Source organism: Mobula hypostoma, chromosome 1 (assembly GCF_963921235.1).
Source record: "Mobula hypostoma chromosome 1, sMobHyp1.1, whole genome shotgun sequence".
In the NCBI taxonomy this organism is placed as follows: Eukaryota; Metazoa; Chordata; class Chondrichthyes; order Myliobatiformes; family Myliobatidae; genus Mobula; species Mobula hypostoma.
This window is the reverse complement of record NC_086097.1, coordinates 43,923,811-43,940,020: the sequence shown is the minus strand read 5'-3', so window position 1 is coordinate 43,940,020 and position 16,210 is coordinate 43,923,811. Positions and strand designations below refer to the sequence as shown.

The window sequence follows — 16,210 nt, the reverse complement described above, 5'->3', positions numbered from 1 at the left end:
TCAAATAAGCCATTCTTTGCTGGGTGGTGAGTAGCTGACTTGAAATGTCTGATGCCATCTTTCTTCATGAACAGTCTGAATTCTCACAATTTGTTCTGGTAAGCTGTTTCTGATAAAGATAGACCTCAGAGCAAAGACAGACTTTGCTTGGTGGTTGACTTCATTGGTGTAATCTCTGGCAAGTTTGAATGAGCATCCACAGCTATCAGGAACATTGAGTCCATGAATGGACCAGCAAAGTCGATATGTACTCTTTACTGTGCCATTCAGCATCCACTTTAGGATGTAGTGTGTAAGGCACTGGATGCACTTTATGGAATCTTGGTGTTGTTTCATCCAGTTCAATTTTGGCCTTCATGCCTTTCAGTTTACCAATACCCTTTTCAAACACCTTCTCACCAGCATTAAGCAGTTGTGCCAGTATCTGGTTAGAGCTACCATTTGACTGCTGATGGCATACTGAGAGCTTTGATTGAGTGCCAGCTAGTTGGATTTTTGTCAACCATTCACATCCAAAAGCCATTGGCCCTCTATTTTTTGAGACATAAGACCATAAGACATAGGAGCAGAATTAGGCCATATGGCCCATTGAGTCAAACTTGCCATGGCTGATCCTTTTCTCCCCTCTACAGATCTACTCCCCATCCTACTCCCGGGAGCCTTTGATGTCTTGTCCAATAAGAACATAGCAAGCTCTGCCTTAAATACACCCAACAAACAACCTGGCCTCCACAGCTGCCAAAGTTCACCGCCCTCTGGCTACAGAAATTTCTCTGCATCTCTGTTTTAAATGGATACCCCTCTATCCTGAGGCTGTGCCCTCTTATCCTTATCTCTCCCACCATGGGAAACATCCTTTCCACACCTACTCTGTCTAGGCCTTTCAACATTTGAAAGGTTTCAATAAGGTTCCCCATCATCCTTCTAAATTGCAGCCAGTACAGACCCAGAGCCATCAAACATTCCTCGTATGATAACCATATCATTCCCGGAATCATCCTTGTGAATCACCTCTGGACCCTCTCTAATTTCAGCACATCTTTTCTTAGATGTGGAGCCCAAAATTGTTCACAATAGTCAAGGTGAGGCCTCAGCATCACATCCCTGCTCTTGTATTCAAGACCTCTTGCAATTAATGCTAACATTGCATTTGCCTTCCTCAACACCAACTCAACCTGCAAGTTAACCTTCAGGGTGTTCTGCACAAGGACTCCCAAGTCCCTTTGCATCTCAGATTTTTGGATTTTCTCCCAGTTTAGAAAATAGTCTGCTCATTTACTTCTTTTACCAAAGTGCATGACCATGCATTTTCCAACATTGTATTTCAATTGCCACTTTCTTACCCAACCTCCTAATCTGTCTATGTCCTTCTGCAGCCTACATGTTTCCTCAACACTACTTGTCCCTCCACCAAATCTTCATATCATCTGCAAATCTGGCAATAAAGCCATCTATTCCATCATCTAAATCATTGATATACAGGATAAAAAGAAGCGGTCCCAACACCGACCCTTGCGGAACACCACTCGTCACCGGCAGCCAAGCAGAAAAGGATCCTTTTATTCCCACTCGCTGCCGCCTATCAATCAGCCAGTGCTCTAACCATGCCAGTACCTTTCCTGTAATACCATGGGCTCTAAAATTGGGAAGCAGCCTCAAGTATGGCACCTTGTCAAAGGCCTTCTGAAAGTCCAAATAAACAACATCCATTGCATCACCTTTATCTATCCTACTTGTAATCTCCTCAAAGAATTCCGACAGATTTGTCAGGCGAGATTCTCCCTTAAGGAAGCCATGCTGACTTTGTCCTATCTTGTCCTGTATCACCAAATACTCCATAACTTCATCCTTAACAATTGACTCCAACATCTTCCCAGCCACTGAGGTCAGGCGAACTGGTCTATAATTTCTTTTCTGATGCCTTCCTCCTTTCTTAAAGAGTGGAGTGACATTTGCAATGTTGCAATCCTCTGACACTATGCCAGAGTCCAACAATTTTTGAAAGATCATTTCTAATGCCTCCACAATCTCTACCGCTACCTCTTTCTGAACCCTAGGGTGCAGTTCACCTGGACCAGGTGATTTATGTACCCTTAGGTCTTTCAGCTTTTTGAACACCTTCTGCCTTGTGATAGTAACTGCACTTCTCATCCTTCACAAACTGTACACTTCCACAGTGAAGACTGATGCAAAATGCTCAGTTAGTTCAGCTGCCATCTCCTTGTGCCCCTTTATTATTTCTCCGACCTCATTTTCTAGCGGTCCTATATCCACTCTCATCTCTCTTTTATTTTTTATATATTTGGAAAAGCTTTTAATTCCACTTCAATATTGTTTGCTAGCTTGCTTTCCTATTTCATCTTTTCCCTCCTAATGATTGTTTTAGTTGCTCCCTGTATGGTTTTAAAAGCTTCTTCATTTTTGGAATGTATCTATCCTGGCACCATTCTCATCTTTCCCAGAAACTTGTGTCACTGCTGCCAGCATCTCCTTCCAACTTCTTTTGATCAACTCCCTTCTCATACCACTGTAATTTCCTTTATGCCACCGAAATACTGCTACGTCAGACTTTACTTTCTCTCTATCAAACTTCAAGTTGAACTCAATCATATTGTGATCACTGCCTCCTAAGGGTTCTTGTACATTAAGCTCCCTAATCGCCTCTGTTTCATTACATAACACCCAATCCAGTATAGCTGATCCCCTAGTGGGCTCAATGACAAACTGCTCTAAAAAGCCATCTCAAAGGCATTCAATAAACTCACTCTCTTGAGATCCATTTCCAACCTGATTTTCCCAATCGCCCTGCATATTGAAATCTTCCATGATTATCATAACATTGCCCTTTTGACACACCTTTCCTATTTCCTGTCATAACCTGTGGTCCACATCCCAGCTACTGTTCGGAGGCCTGTGTATAACTGCCTTCAGGGTCTTTTTACCCTTGGAATTTCTTAACTCAACCCACAAGGATTCAACATTTTCTGATCCTATATCACATCTTTCTACTGATTTGATGCCTTTCCTTACCAGCAGAGCCACGCCACCTCCTCTGCCTACCTTCCTATCCCTCTGATACAATGTGTAACCTTGGACATTCAGCTCCCAACTACAACCATCCTTCAGCCACGATTCAGTGATGGCCACAACATCATACCCAACATCTGTGAAAGTGCAACAAAATTATCCACCTTATTTCTCCTACTCCGTGCACTGAGATATAACACTTTGAGTACTGTATTTGCTACCCTTTTTGATTCTGCATCTCTGATGACTCACCCTGCTGGCTGCAATTATGTCCTATCTTCTACCTGTCCTTCCTGACAGTCTGACTGCATGCTACCTATCTTTTACTTTTTTTTAACCAAACGTCCTATCCTGTGTCCCTTCACTCTGGTTCCCAACCCCCTGCCAAGTTAGTTTAAACACTCCCCAACAGCTCTAACAAACCTGCCCACGAGAATATTGGTTCTCCTCTGGTTTAGGTGCAATGTGTCACTTCTGAATAAGTCATATCTCCCCCAAAAAGAGATCCCAATGATCCAAGAACCTGAACCCTTGCCCCCTACACCAGCTTCTCAGCCAGATCATCCTGTTTCTACCGTCACTGGCGCGTGGCACAGCCAACAATCCAGGAGTTACTTCCAAGGAGGTCCTGCATCTTAACTTTCTACCTAGCTCTCTAAATTCACTTTTCAGGACCTCTTTGCTTTTCCTTCCTGTGTCATTGGTACTAATATGTACCAAGACATCTGGTTGCTCTCCCTCCCTCTCCAAAGTGTTGTGGATACGATCCGAGACATCCCTGGCCTTGGCACTGGGGAGGTAACATACCACTCGGGTGTCCCATTCACGTCCACAGAATCTCCTGTCTGTTCCCCTCAGTATTATGTCCCCTATCACTACCGCTCCCCTCTTCTCCCCCTTTCTCTTCTGCTCTATGGATCTATGCTCAGTGCCAGTAACCCGGTCTCCGTGGCATTCCCCTGGAAGGTCATCCCCGACAACGATATCCAAAACAGTATACTTAGGGGGTGCTCTGCACTGACTGCCTATTCACAATTCCATTTCTCCTGACAGTCACCAACTACTCGCCTCCTGCAACTTCGGGGTGACTACTTCCCTGTAACATTGATCGATGATCTCCTCACTCTCCCATAGAAGCTGAAGGTCATCCAGCTGCTGCTCCAGATCCCTAACACGGTCCTCAAGGAGCTGCAGCCAGCGCATAAAGTTCTATAGTTGCGTTTGGCCTCCATACATCAGACTTATTTTCAGTTTGCCTTTGGGAGGCAGTTTTTCACCCAACTCTTTGGCATCACTGAGGTCTTCTCCAATGGTATCTTAGAAAACGGTCTGTTGTAGTCAGCCTCTGGAATTATGGACAAAGCTGGCCCTGTATCCAGCTCCATTTTCAGTTTTACACCAGACACAACTGTTGTGATCCATATGACTTTGTGATCTGCTTCAGTAATACTGTGCAGTTCCAGGCAAGGCAGCTCACCTTTGTCAGACTCCATTTTGTCTGATTCTGTTTTACACGTTATGTACTTGCTTGGCTCTGTGTTTGGGACTTTCCACTCAGTTCTGCTTTTTGTCTGCCTTGCACATTTTCTGTATGTGACCTTCTCCGTGACACTTCCTGCAGATTTTTTTTTCCTTGAACCAACAATCATTTGCATCACAGGAGGATTTGCCACAATGATAATATATTTTGCATTTTGCACCATTCAGGGACATTTTGTGAACTTCACATTCTAATCTCCTTTTCTGCAGTTATGCTGCATCCTTTGCTGCAGTCTCTAACAACAGTGCAATGGTCAAGGTCCATTCTAAGGTTAGGACTCTATTGGAAAGTAGCCTCTTTTGAGTGCTTTGACTATGCATGCCACATATAAGCCTGTCCCTTAACGCATCAGAAAGTCCATCTCTGAAGTCACAGTACCGGGAAAGTTTGTGTACTTCTGCAATGTGTTCAGAAATGCTTTCATCTTTTGACTGGCTCCTTTTGTAAAATCTAGCTATTGCCAGCAGTTTAGGGCTCAAGTGAGTTCGTAAAGTTGTAACAATTTCATCAAACATCTTGCTTGCTGGCTTTGCTGGGGTTACTAAGTTGTGTAAGAGATGCAACCCCATTAAGCTAAGAAGCATAGGGGCTTTCTTTTGTTCTTCCATGGTGTTCGCATTACAATACAGTTCTACCCTCTCAATATAAGAATCCCAGCCTTCATTAGCACTATCAAATTTGTCAACTTTCCCAACTAAAGCCATCACTTTAAATTTCACTTTAAATTCAGCGTGTCTTTCACTGTACTATGCACTGTACTCAAATGTTTGTTAGCATCTGTGATGGCCTTCTCATGCTGTTTAACTCTCACTGTTTTGTCCTGTAACTGTTGGTGTAGTCGGTGATATTCTCTGATATTCAGATTCGTACTCGTCACCAATTTGTTGTGTCTGTGCATAGCTACATATCAATTAAATAGAAGCGTGCAAACAGGAGATGGCTTTAACTGGTGTATTCACATTGCAACGAGAGAGAGAAAACAATAGATCAGTATGTAGTGTTAAGGGAGGTAGAGTTCATTGCTTTAAAATAAATAGATCCATACATTACACTTCCTGTCATGTAGTCACCAGAACAGCACAAAGTTCTCCAAAGGCAAACTAACCAGTGCTTTTGTAAAGATGCAATGTAACAACCAAGCTCTTACATTCTGTGCTCTAACCTTTGAAGGAAAGCATGCCACTTATCTTCTTCTCGACCCTATCAATCTATGTTGCCATTTTCAGGGTACTATTGACTTAAACCCATTGGTCCCACTGTTCCTTAGTGCGTCCCCTCTACTTAATATGAATTATCCTTCTTTAACTTTCCAAAATTCATCACCTTGCACTAATTGAGATTATATTCCAATTGCCTCCACTCTGCCCAACTTTCCATCCAATCCATATTAGCTTTGTTGTTGTTCCTCTCCGTGCCTTGTGGCGCATTGGATGGCAACCACTTCTTTAGCATTTGTCTGTTTGTTATGAGGCCAAATTGTTAGCTAGACGCTCATCCCAGTGCAAGGGCCCGGCCGGATTCGAACCTGCAACCACTCGCCTTGAAGTCCAGTGTAGTTGCTATCATACCACCGGCCAGCAACCTTTAGCTTAGTAACCTTCTTTTCTATCCACATCACTACCAAGGTTGAATATTTTAATAAGAGCTAGCAGATTCCATACAGAACAAATGTCTCTGTTCATCGGGTGCAGCGGAATAATAAATAATAAAGATATCAGCCAATATTTAATACAAAACAGAAGTCATGCCAGTGGATTCAAGGATGAAGAGGAAACAGTATGGCCCTTTGCATGATGAGAATGAGATAATTTCATGTGTATGGACTCTATCAGTCTTCCATTCAACTAACCAGGGATCGCTGATCGTTCAGTAGGGAGGAGAAGATATCCGACAGGAGCAGACTGTTGTGGAAAATTAAAGTAACAGCTCACAGCCTATCAAGTAGTCAGATTCTTAATGAACCTTTTTTTGATTTTTTTAAGTGCCTTACTTTTCATCTTTGAGAACTATAACTCACTTTAGGAAATGGTCCTTTTATTTTCTTTGGATTGAATACACTGAGAGTTTATAAACTCCTGCATAAACTTCTGTAACTAACAGTAATACAAAACTAAGCAAATTAAGACAATATTTTTTCCTTTGGTGCTCTTTAATCCAATAATGCTTTATTCAAGCCCAGTGCCAAAATTCCTGCACAATCACAAAACTGAAGTTTTATATAGACTTGATTTGACACAAATCTCCTAGAAATTCCCAATGAATCTGATTAAGTTCTAATTCAAGGCGGAATTATGTTGCAAAATGTTCAGATGTCTGATACTAGCTTTTTATTTGCAGTAGGTCACTTGAGGCTAGCCTGCTTGGGATTCAAAGCCTAATTTTGTTTCACAATATGCCTTTATTGTTTTGGCATCTTAAAAATAAGCATTTTATTCAGCTTGTGCCAGAGTAGGTCCTTTGAGGTCTTCATTTTATCCACAAAGAGGCAAGGTTTGTGCTATTTTTGATTATAATGCCTGCCAATAAAAGATGAGAACAGTATTTAAGGCTATTTTAGGAGTAACAAATCTGGTACACATTCAGCAACAACCTAACTAAGCACTTGTTTTATCTTAGTATTTAATGAGAACAAGCAATCAATTGTATGGAGTTTATACTGTTGATTATCTTCAAAGTAATTAAATATTCTGATGTTTCATCATGGAGATCATGCAGTACAGCTAAATGCAATAAACCTTAGTTTGATTTTTAATTCCAAAAATGGGTTTATGTCAGAGATAAAAATGAAAAACACCTGAAACAATAATCTGATCTGCCAGTTTCTTGAGTCAGCAGAGTTGGCCAGTCTGCCTGCAGGAAAATTAATCGCGTGAGGTATTGGAATATGATTATTAAACCACAAAATGTGGCTTCTTTCAGGCTTCTGGAAACTGGGTCATTGAAATGGGGCATCATGAGATGAGTGAATTTACCACAAAAGCCTCTCCTATAGGTCCCATGTGCCAAACTGCAGACAACCCAATCCAGCCTGCAATCTTGAACAAGAGATTCTGCAGATGTTGGAAATCCAGAGTAATACACACAAAATGCTGGAGGACCTAAGCAGGTCAAACAGCGCTCATGGAGGGGAACAAACGTTTGACGAAGGGTCTCAGCCTGAAACCTGGACTGTTTAGTCCCCTCCATAGATGCTACCTGACCTGCTGAGTTTCTCCAGCCGACAATCAGTCTGCTTCTCCCCGACTAACATCTATTCCCAAGATCACCAGGCCCCGCCTTCAAGTAGTGTCTTCTGTGAACCAGCCATTGCTAGAAATAATCCCTGAATGGAAACACTCCATCCAACCGTCTCTCATCACAACCTCCCATCCTCAGACCACAGTCCTCAGTCAGGGGTCCTGCATTTCAAGCCCCAGTTCCACATATCTTTCTCAAACCTATCTAGGTGTTCTTCAGCCTTGTAAGCAATTTGGCTATTGGGCTGCATACGAGTGGGAAGCTACTCAAAGGAGTGTTGCAATTAAATTTCGCTTCCCAGCTTCGCATTAGACACACCTAACCCATCTCATCTCTCAGCTGAAGTTGAAGTCCTTCTATTGTATGTAATTGATTTGTTCATTATTCTGCCTTCAGTTGTTCTGAAAAGGGATACAGTTTCTCTATGGTTCTACAATTATTTTATCAACCATCTGTGGATGTAAAATCCTTAACTTAGTACTTCTAAAGTTACCCAAATTTTAAATGGCATTTAAGCAGTAGTCTGAATTTGTTAAACCAACAGCTTTAAAATATTCGTTAACTGCCAGATTTAATATTTATATATAAAAATCTTGTTCAAAATGTTGTTTCCTTTGGAAGTCAAAAAGCCTACTTGGATTCCAAGATTACCAACACTGCCATTTGCAGATAAATGAGAAAATGCTGAAACAAAAGCAGTCATTTTAGTCTCAGGAGTCTTTATTCTCACATTTGTAGTATTTAATATTGTCTGCAAAAGTTTTAAGCCATCATTGTAGTTTTATCGATAACTTCTAGCCAACGTAATCTATACCAAATGAATTGTCAGAATTTTAATAATTTACCTGGGATTTTATACTAGATCCCTAATATAGTTAATACTATTTTTTGATTGATTTTAATTTCTAAAGGGTCAAGAACACTGGTATTAATAATAGAGTTCATAATGTACCATTTGATACATCCCAGTCTCTGAGCTGGCAAGAAGGTGGATTCCCTTCATGGAGAATGCCTGTGCATGACTTTGTTTAACGTAGGGGAGGCTAATGCACGGGCAGCCACCACACAGCCCTTGACAGATTGGAGTCGGGGTCCAGTGGCCTGGAATGCAAGATGACTGGGGACCTTCCTTTGCTGCAGCCTTCCTCCACCTTCACTGTCGATGTGGTGTGTCATCAGCTATCACCAGCTCCACCACTGAGGTCTCGGTTGGATCAGTCTTTGTCTGGAAACTCTCCTTTGATGATACCGCCATGGTTGACCCTGCCAGGAGCTGAGCATCAGATGGCTAAACTCCAGAGGGCGTCACTCTTGGACTCTCAGGAACTCACGAGCCTTGCTACCACAACAAAGTGATGATCCTGGGCAGTAAGAAGTAAGAGAACGTTAGCATGAGCTGCTCAGGAACAATATTTTTAGTTAACTAGCAAGATAACTAAGCAACATTAATGTTTAGATGAAAATAAAGAGATAAAGATTAGCTTTATTTGTCAAATCTACATCGAAACAATCAGAAAAATGTGTCATTTTGCATCAAATCAGCAAGGCTTGTGCTGTTTGGAAGCCACACTTCCAATGCCAGCAAATCACGACCACAACTCACTAATATTAACCCATATGTTTGTCGAACATGGGAAGTAGCTGTGTGCCCAGAGGAAACCCATACAGCACAGAGAGAAGCAACACACATCAAATTTGCTGGTGAACACAGCAGGCCAGGCAGCATCTCCAGGAAGGGTCTCGGCCCGAAACGTCGACTGTACCTCTTCCTGGAGATGCTGCCTGGCCTGCTGCGTTCACCAGCAAATTTAATGATGCTTGAATTTTCAGCATCTGCAGAATTCCTCGTGATCACAGAGAGAAAACTCCTTATAAGCAGTGGCAGGAATTGAGAGCTGGCACCGTAAAGCTACGTGCTAACCACTACATTGCCACGCTGCCCCGACGCAGTCAGCCAGTCTGCAGGATTTGCTCCAAGTGTATTGTCAGCAAATATAAATGCAAATAGAAAATGACCATCGATCAACTGTGGACACAAGTCTGCAGAGGTTGAAAATCAGGGCTGAGAAGGAAAGTAGAGGATGCCAGAATAAAAAGGTGGGGGGAGGGGAAGGAGGCTAGCTGGAAGGCAATAGGTGAAGCCCGTTTGGTAGGAAAGGTCAAGGGTTAGAGAAGAAGGAATCTGATAGGATAGGAGAGTGGACCACAGGAGAAAGGGAAGGAGGGGACTGAGGGGGGAGTAATTGGCAAGTGAGAAGGGTAAAGGATCGGAGTGGGGAACAGAGGAAGAAGGGGGTTGGGAATTTGTTTACCAGGAGGAGAAATTGATATTCATACCATCAACTGTAACTGAGTCCTGCCTGCTGGCGCAATAGTATCAGCGCCGGACTCCGGAGCGAAGGTTCCCAAGTTCGAATCCAAGTCGGGTTGAGCATCGAGCTAGCAACTCAGCCTCATAAAAACAATAATAGCTTGCTACGGAAACACCGTCAAAAGAAGGTGCCCCAATAACTCCACTGCCGAGTTAAGGGCTATTCTTCTTCTTCTTCTTCAACAACTGTAACTGGTTTCAGTTTAAAATAATATAGTATGAGATTGATAATAAAAAAATCGCAACACATTCTCAAAGTGATTCTTTCTTATAATATCATTGTAACTTGTACATTTCCTGGCCAGGTCTTTCAGACTGATTCAAAACATTGATCTTGCCATCTTCCAGGAGAGGTCACAACTTAGTATCAGAGTATTCAGTCTTTTCCCGTTGCACTACTTCTACCTCAGGACCATTTCTACAGCATTTTGTGCTCAGTTATTTGTTTTTTGTAGTCTTTTGAGTAGGGAATGAGCTAATGCTGGATATTTTCCTTTTTAGATGATTTTTCTTTAAAGAACAATGGATTTCCTATAAAAACAAACTGCATTTTCACGGTTGTATCTTATTTCTTTTCATTCAATGATCTCCATGGATCTTCCATTCAGTTTCGAAATCAAGACTATCCTCTACATCAGGAATCAAACCTTCACAGTCACTTACAAACGAGAGAAAATCTGCAGACGCTGGAAATCCAAGCACCCCACACAAAATGCTGGAGCAGCTCAGCAGGCCAGGTAGGCATCTATGGAAAAGAGTATAGTCGCTGTTTCAGGCCAAGACCCTTCATCAGGACTGGAGAAAAGAGATGATCTCAGAGGAGGAGCAGTGAGAGAGGGTTTCACTGAACTCCCATTGAAGGGAAAATTTAAACTTCTTCAGAGTAGTCATCCCTGGAAGAGACTTTGCAATGTAGTAGTCCAATCACAAACAAACAAGAGAAAATCTGCAATCTGTGATCCTCTTTTTTTCTGCTAGTCCTGATGAAGTGTCTCAGCTCAAAATGCCAACTGTTTACTCTTTTCCAAAGATATGGCCTGGTCTGCAGAGACCCTCCAGCACCTTGTATGTGTTGCTTGGATTTCCAGCATCTGCAGATTTTCTCTAGTTTGTCTTTAGAGCTGATACTCTCCTGTCATTTTAAATGATTTATAATTGCTCATCTGCCAATTCACTTATATCTGTGTAAGACAAGTAGCTCCACTAACTTACCCATGTTTACAATGTGTGAAAATCAACCTACCATCAGTGGTAGAAGAGTCCAAGCCAGGGATTTAATAAGTGATGACAGGCTGGAATTTCTTCCAACATTTTGCCTTTACTTGAATTAAGAGATTGCAATAGCAATGTAGTGGCAGATACTGCTACCTTCAGTGTTCCCTCTTTCGATGTTACAAGCTTAAATTCGCATGCCCCACTGGGCTGCCCCAGTGATCAATCCATGAACAATCAATTTGTGCTTGTATGTACCAGATCATCTCTTCCTCACTGTAGTGCTTTTGCTGCTGAGAATCTGTTCTTTTAAGGCCAAACTTTTCTGGACATTATCAGCTTTCTCCTCAGCTTTACGTTTGTTTATTGGTTAAACTTTACAGAACCTTATACATAGAGGGAATTCTTGGTTTTCAAGTGCCCTGACCAATTAAATTTGAGCACATACAAATTCAGCTCAAATCATGGTCCTTGCCCTTGTCATTTCGCACGTGCCTGAGTTAAAGTCCATGTGCCATTCCTTTGTCCACTTTCCCTGGTGATCTAGCCTTGGACCTGCACTCCAGACTGCACCGTCTCTCTTGCAATTCATTGGCTTCCACCTAAAATTGAGCAAAATGACTAAATTATGTCGTAGCAAGATAAATCCATTCCAGCTAATGATTTTAGTGAATTCATTTATGTCATACTGGATAGCCAACTCCAAGATGGCACAAATATTTGCAGCTCAAATCCAACGACAACCTTGAGAAAGGTGGTCTTGACTCTGCTTCAAGTCTGCAGATGTTGATGCGGTATATAGCGCTCAGTGATCCTCAGAACTCTTACCATATATGTGTGCCCATGAATCCCCCTATTGAAGCAGAACACTTCGTACACTATCTCACACTGAAGAATCAGATTGGTGGATATGCCCACTTACCTCCACTTCCTTATCCAGCAGTTCGTCCTTCTATACCTTTCTCTAGTCCAAGAGGAATGCTTATCAATACTTTACAACTATGCCATGGCAATAAAATCAAGGCTGAGGCATTTGCCTACTGGATTAGCAAACTGAAACAAGTCAAAAATATAATCAAACTCATCTGGAATTGGAGCAAGCACCAGTGAGGTCACCAGCAACTGGGATAAAGTGTTTTAGTTATGAGGAGTGACTGCAGAGGCTAGATTGTTCTTCCCTGGAGTGGAAAAGGTGAGTAGGGAGATGTTTGAGGTATGTAAAATTTATATAAAATTATGAGGACTATAGATAGGACAGACAGCAAGATTCTTTGCCTCTTAATAAAACAAGAGGATAAGAATTAGTGGGACTCCTGCACAGGACTGGTCCTTCATAAGAGAAGGTTATAGACTAAGTGTTGAAAATTGAGATTAATACCGTGGGTCGACACGGCCATGATGAGCCAAATGCTGTATTACTTTATGACTTAATAATGGCCTTGCAAAGGATCAGTGATCCCTGAAATAATATTGACTGGGACTTCTGCAGCTGTGCAAGTTTCAGGCAAAATGTTGAATGAAATGCTTTGCTCTATTTTAACCACACTGCCATGACAGACATCACAATATGCCCATCTTGCATACATCAGATAGGTGTTAGCTATTTACTTGTACAGGTGGACAGGCGTAATGAAAAATGCATTGGAGCCAGTTTAACATCTTAATCAGCCAAACAATGGATATTGCACAGCCAGGTTTGGATGATTTGGATGAAGGAATTGGTGGCTTAGGGGCCAAGTTAGTTGACGATATAAAGATAGGTGAAGGGGCAGATAGTGTGGAGAAAACAGTGTGTCTTCAGAAGGTCTTGGACAGATCAGGTGAATGGGCAAAGAAGTGGCAGATGGAATATAGTGCAGGGAAGTGCATGGTCATGAACTTTGGCACAAGGAATAAAGTTGTGGACTATTTTCTAGATGGGGAGAAAATTCATGAATCAGAGAAGCAGAGGGACTTGGGAGTCCTCATGCAAGATTCCCTAAATGTTAACTTGCAGGTTGAGTTGGAGGTAGGAAGGCAAATACAATGTTAGCATTCAATTCAAGAGGACTAGAATACAAAAGAAAGGAGCTAATGCTGTGGCTTTAGAAGGCATTGGTCAGACCGCACTTGGAGCATTATGAGCAGTTTTAGGCCCCTTATCTATGAAAAGATGTCCTCGTATTTGTGGTAAACCATATATATATGTTGTAACTGGGTTAACTGTCTGGACACGCCCCTCTGCTGACTGCCTCTGTGGCTCCTCCCACAAATTCCTGAATAAAGGCGATTTTGCCCTGCTCCTCCTCCTCAGACTGGGGCAGACACTCAGCATGGAGGTCATGTTTTACTGCGAATAAAAGCCTTTCACTGTTTACCCTACTTCAGTCTTTTGGAATTATTGAAGGTGCTTCAGTATTGGAGAGAATCCAGAGGAAACTCACAAAAATTATCCCAGGAATGAAAAGGTTAACATTTGAGGAGTGTTTGTTAGCTCTGTGCCTGTACTCACTGAAGTTTAGAAGAATAAAGGGAGGAGGAACCTCATTGCAATCTATCAAATATTGAAAGCTCCGGATAAACTGGGTGTAGAGAGGATGTTTCCTATAGTGGGGGAGTCCAGGATCAGTGGGCACAGCCTCAGAATTGAGGGATATCCATTTAGAACAGAGATGAGAAAAAAAGTCTTTAGCCAGAGAGTGGTGAATCTGTGGTAGTCATTGCCACAGAGCCACAGACAGTATGCGGGCCAAGTCACTGGGTATATTTAAGGAGGAAGTTGATGAACATACGAACATAAGAAATAGGAGCAGGAGTAGGCCATCCAGCCCACCAAGCCTGCCCCGCCATTCAATAAGAACATGGGCTGATCTGTCCGTAAACTCAGCTCCATCTACCTGCCTTTTCCCCATAACCCTTAATTCCCTTACTATGTAAAAACCTATCTAACTGTATCTTAAATATATTTAGTGAAGAAGCCTCAACTGCTTCCCTGGGCAGAGAATTCCACAGATTCACCACTCTCTGGGAAAAACAGTTTCTCCTCATCTTCGTCCTAAATCTTCCCCCCTGAACCTTGAGTTCTTGATAAATCAGGGTGTCAAAGGTTATGGGGACAAGACAGGAGAACGGGTTTGAGAGCAATAACATGATGGAATGATAGAGCAGATTGGACAGGCTGAATGGTCTAATTCTGCTTCTATGCCTTATGATCTTATGGTCAAATTTTAAAGCCACGAAACTTAACTTTGTTTAGAAGTAAAAAGGCTCATTTTATTCAGGCTTAGTGGATTATAGAGTTATTCATGGATCCTAAAACCTTGGTTGAACTGTTAGCAAGTACCTCAGTTGACCTCATTCGTAAACTTCTCCAAAATACTAAATCCTGTTAGGTAACAAAAGAGGAAAAACAATAGAAGGACTGACAGAGCCTTTCTACTCTCCCATACATAAATACTATGGGGTAGATTCGGTCTCAAATGTCTAATCACTGCTGGCAACAGTAGCATGGGGCTAGAAGGGTAATTTAGATCATCAATTCAAATACAGGAGTTCAAATCCCACCACAGCAGCGAAGGAATTTAAAATCAGATAGAAACATCTGCATTTTTTAAAAATTCAGTCTCAGTCTGAGATTACAGACTGTTGCAAAAACCATCTGGATTAATATTTCCCCTAAACAGAAGGAATTTGCCCACCCATCGCCTCTCTCTGGTGCTCCTCCACCCTTTTCTTTCTTCCAAGGCCTTCTGTCCTCTTCTATCAGACTCTCCCTTCACCAAACAACTCCAGTATTTTGTGCGTGCTGCTTGGATTTCCAGCATCCGCAGATTTTCTCTTGGTTGAAATGGAATTTGCTGACCTGTATGTGACTCAGGACTAATTGGTTATTAATCAAATGATTATTAATTGCTCTGTGAGGTGACATAACAAGCCATGTATTTACATCAAACATCTCCTTTTAGACAATTATAAAAACAGACAAACAACATGGCAATTCAAAATCCTACAAGAAGTCCAGGTATGACCTTCAGGAGGCCATTATGAGATCAAAAAGGCAATGCCATGTGAATTAGAGACACAATTGATGCACAACAGCTGTGACAGGGTTTCATTGAAATTACTTCCAATAAGGTGAAACCAAACAGCAGAAATTGCAGTGGTCCTTCACTCCCTGATGAATTTAATGCTTTTTTATGCATGTTTTTAAAGAGTGAATAACACTATACCTACCCAAATCCCTATGCCCTGTTGTCTCCAACTCAGAGGCCTATGTCAGGAGATCCTACAACAGGGTGAAATCTCACAAGGTGGTAGGCCCTGAAGGAGAACTGAAAATCTTTGCCAACCAACCGGCTGGTGTATTCAAGGACACCTTCAGCTTCTCACTACTGTTGTATAAGGTCCCCACATGCTTCAAAAGGGCAGTAATCATACCGGTGCCCTAGAAGAGTAGGGTGAGCTGCCTCAACATCTTGTAGCTCTCACATCTACCGTAAAGAAGTGCTTCAAGAGGGTGGTTATAGAACATAGGACGTAGAACAGTATAGGCCCTCGGCCCGCAGTGTGGTGCTGACCTTTTAGCACACTCCACGATCTCTCCAACATTTCCCTCCCACCTGGCCCTTCATTTTACTTTGTGTGGTGGCTCGCTGTGCTAGAGGATAGGCCTCTCCATTCGAGTGGTGTCTCTCTTTCAATGACAGCAGAGAATCTTACCCAGGTCTGCATTTATGGATTGGACTATTGTGTTTATGAACTGTGGACTTTTCAGTCTTTTGCTTTTTTATGCGAAGGGAGAGGGTTTAGGATCATTGTTCTTGCCACATGTTGTTAGTATTTTG

The 16,210-nt window shown here is 42.1% G+C and overlaps 1 long non-coding RNA gene across 2 annotated transcripts in view; it reads right to left on the bottom strand.

Annotated features, from left to right (window-relative positions):
• Nucleotides 1-8,519: 8,519 nt before the first annotated feature.
• Nucleotides 8,520-16,210, bottom strand: part of LOC134354805 (uncharacterized) — a 42,179-nt gene continuing 34,488 nt past the window's right edge. The window contains exons 3-5 of one of the 2 annotated variants that reach the window (XR_010019901.1): nt 11,419-11,989; nt 10,142-10,367; nt 8,520-9,165 (exon numbers count right to left, since the gene is read on the bottom strand). This is a non-coding gene — a long non-coding RNA (uncharacterized LOC134354805). The remainder of the gene's footprint in view (nt 9,166-10,141; nt 10,368-11,418; nt 11,990-16,210) is intronic. The other variant, XR_010019898.1, reaches the window with a different exon arrangement.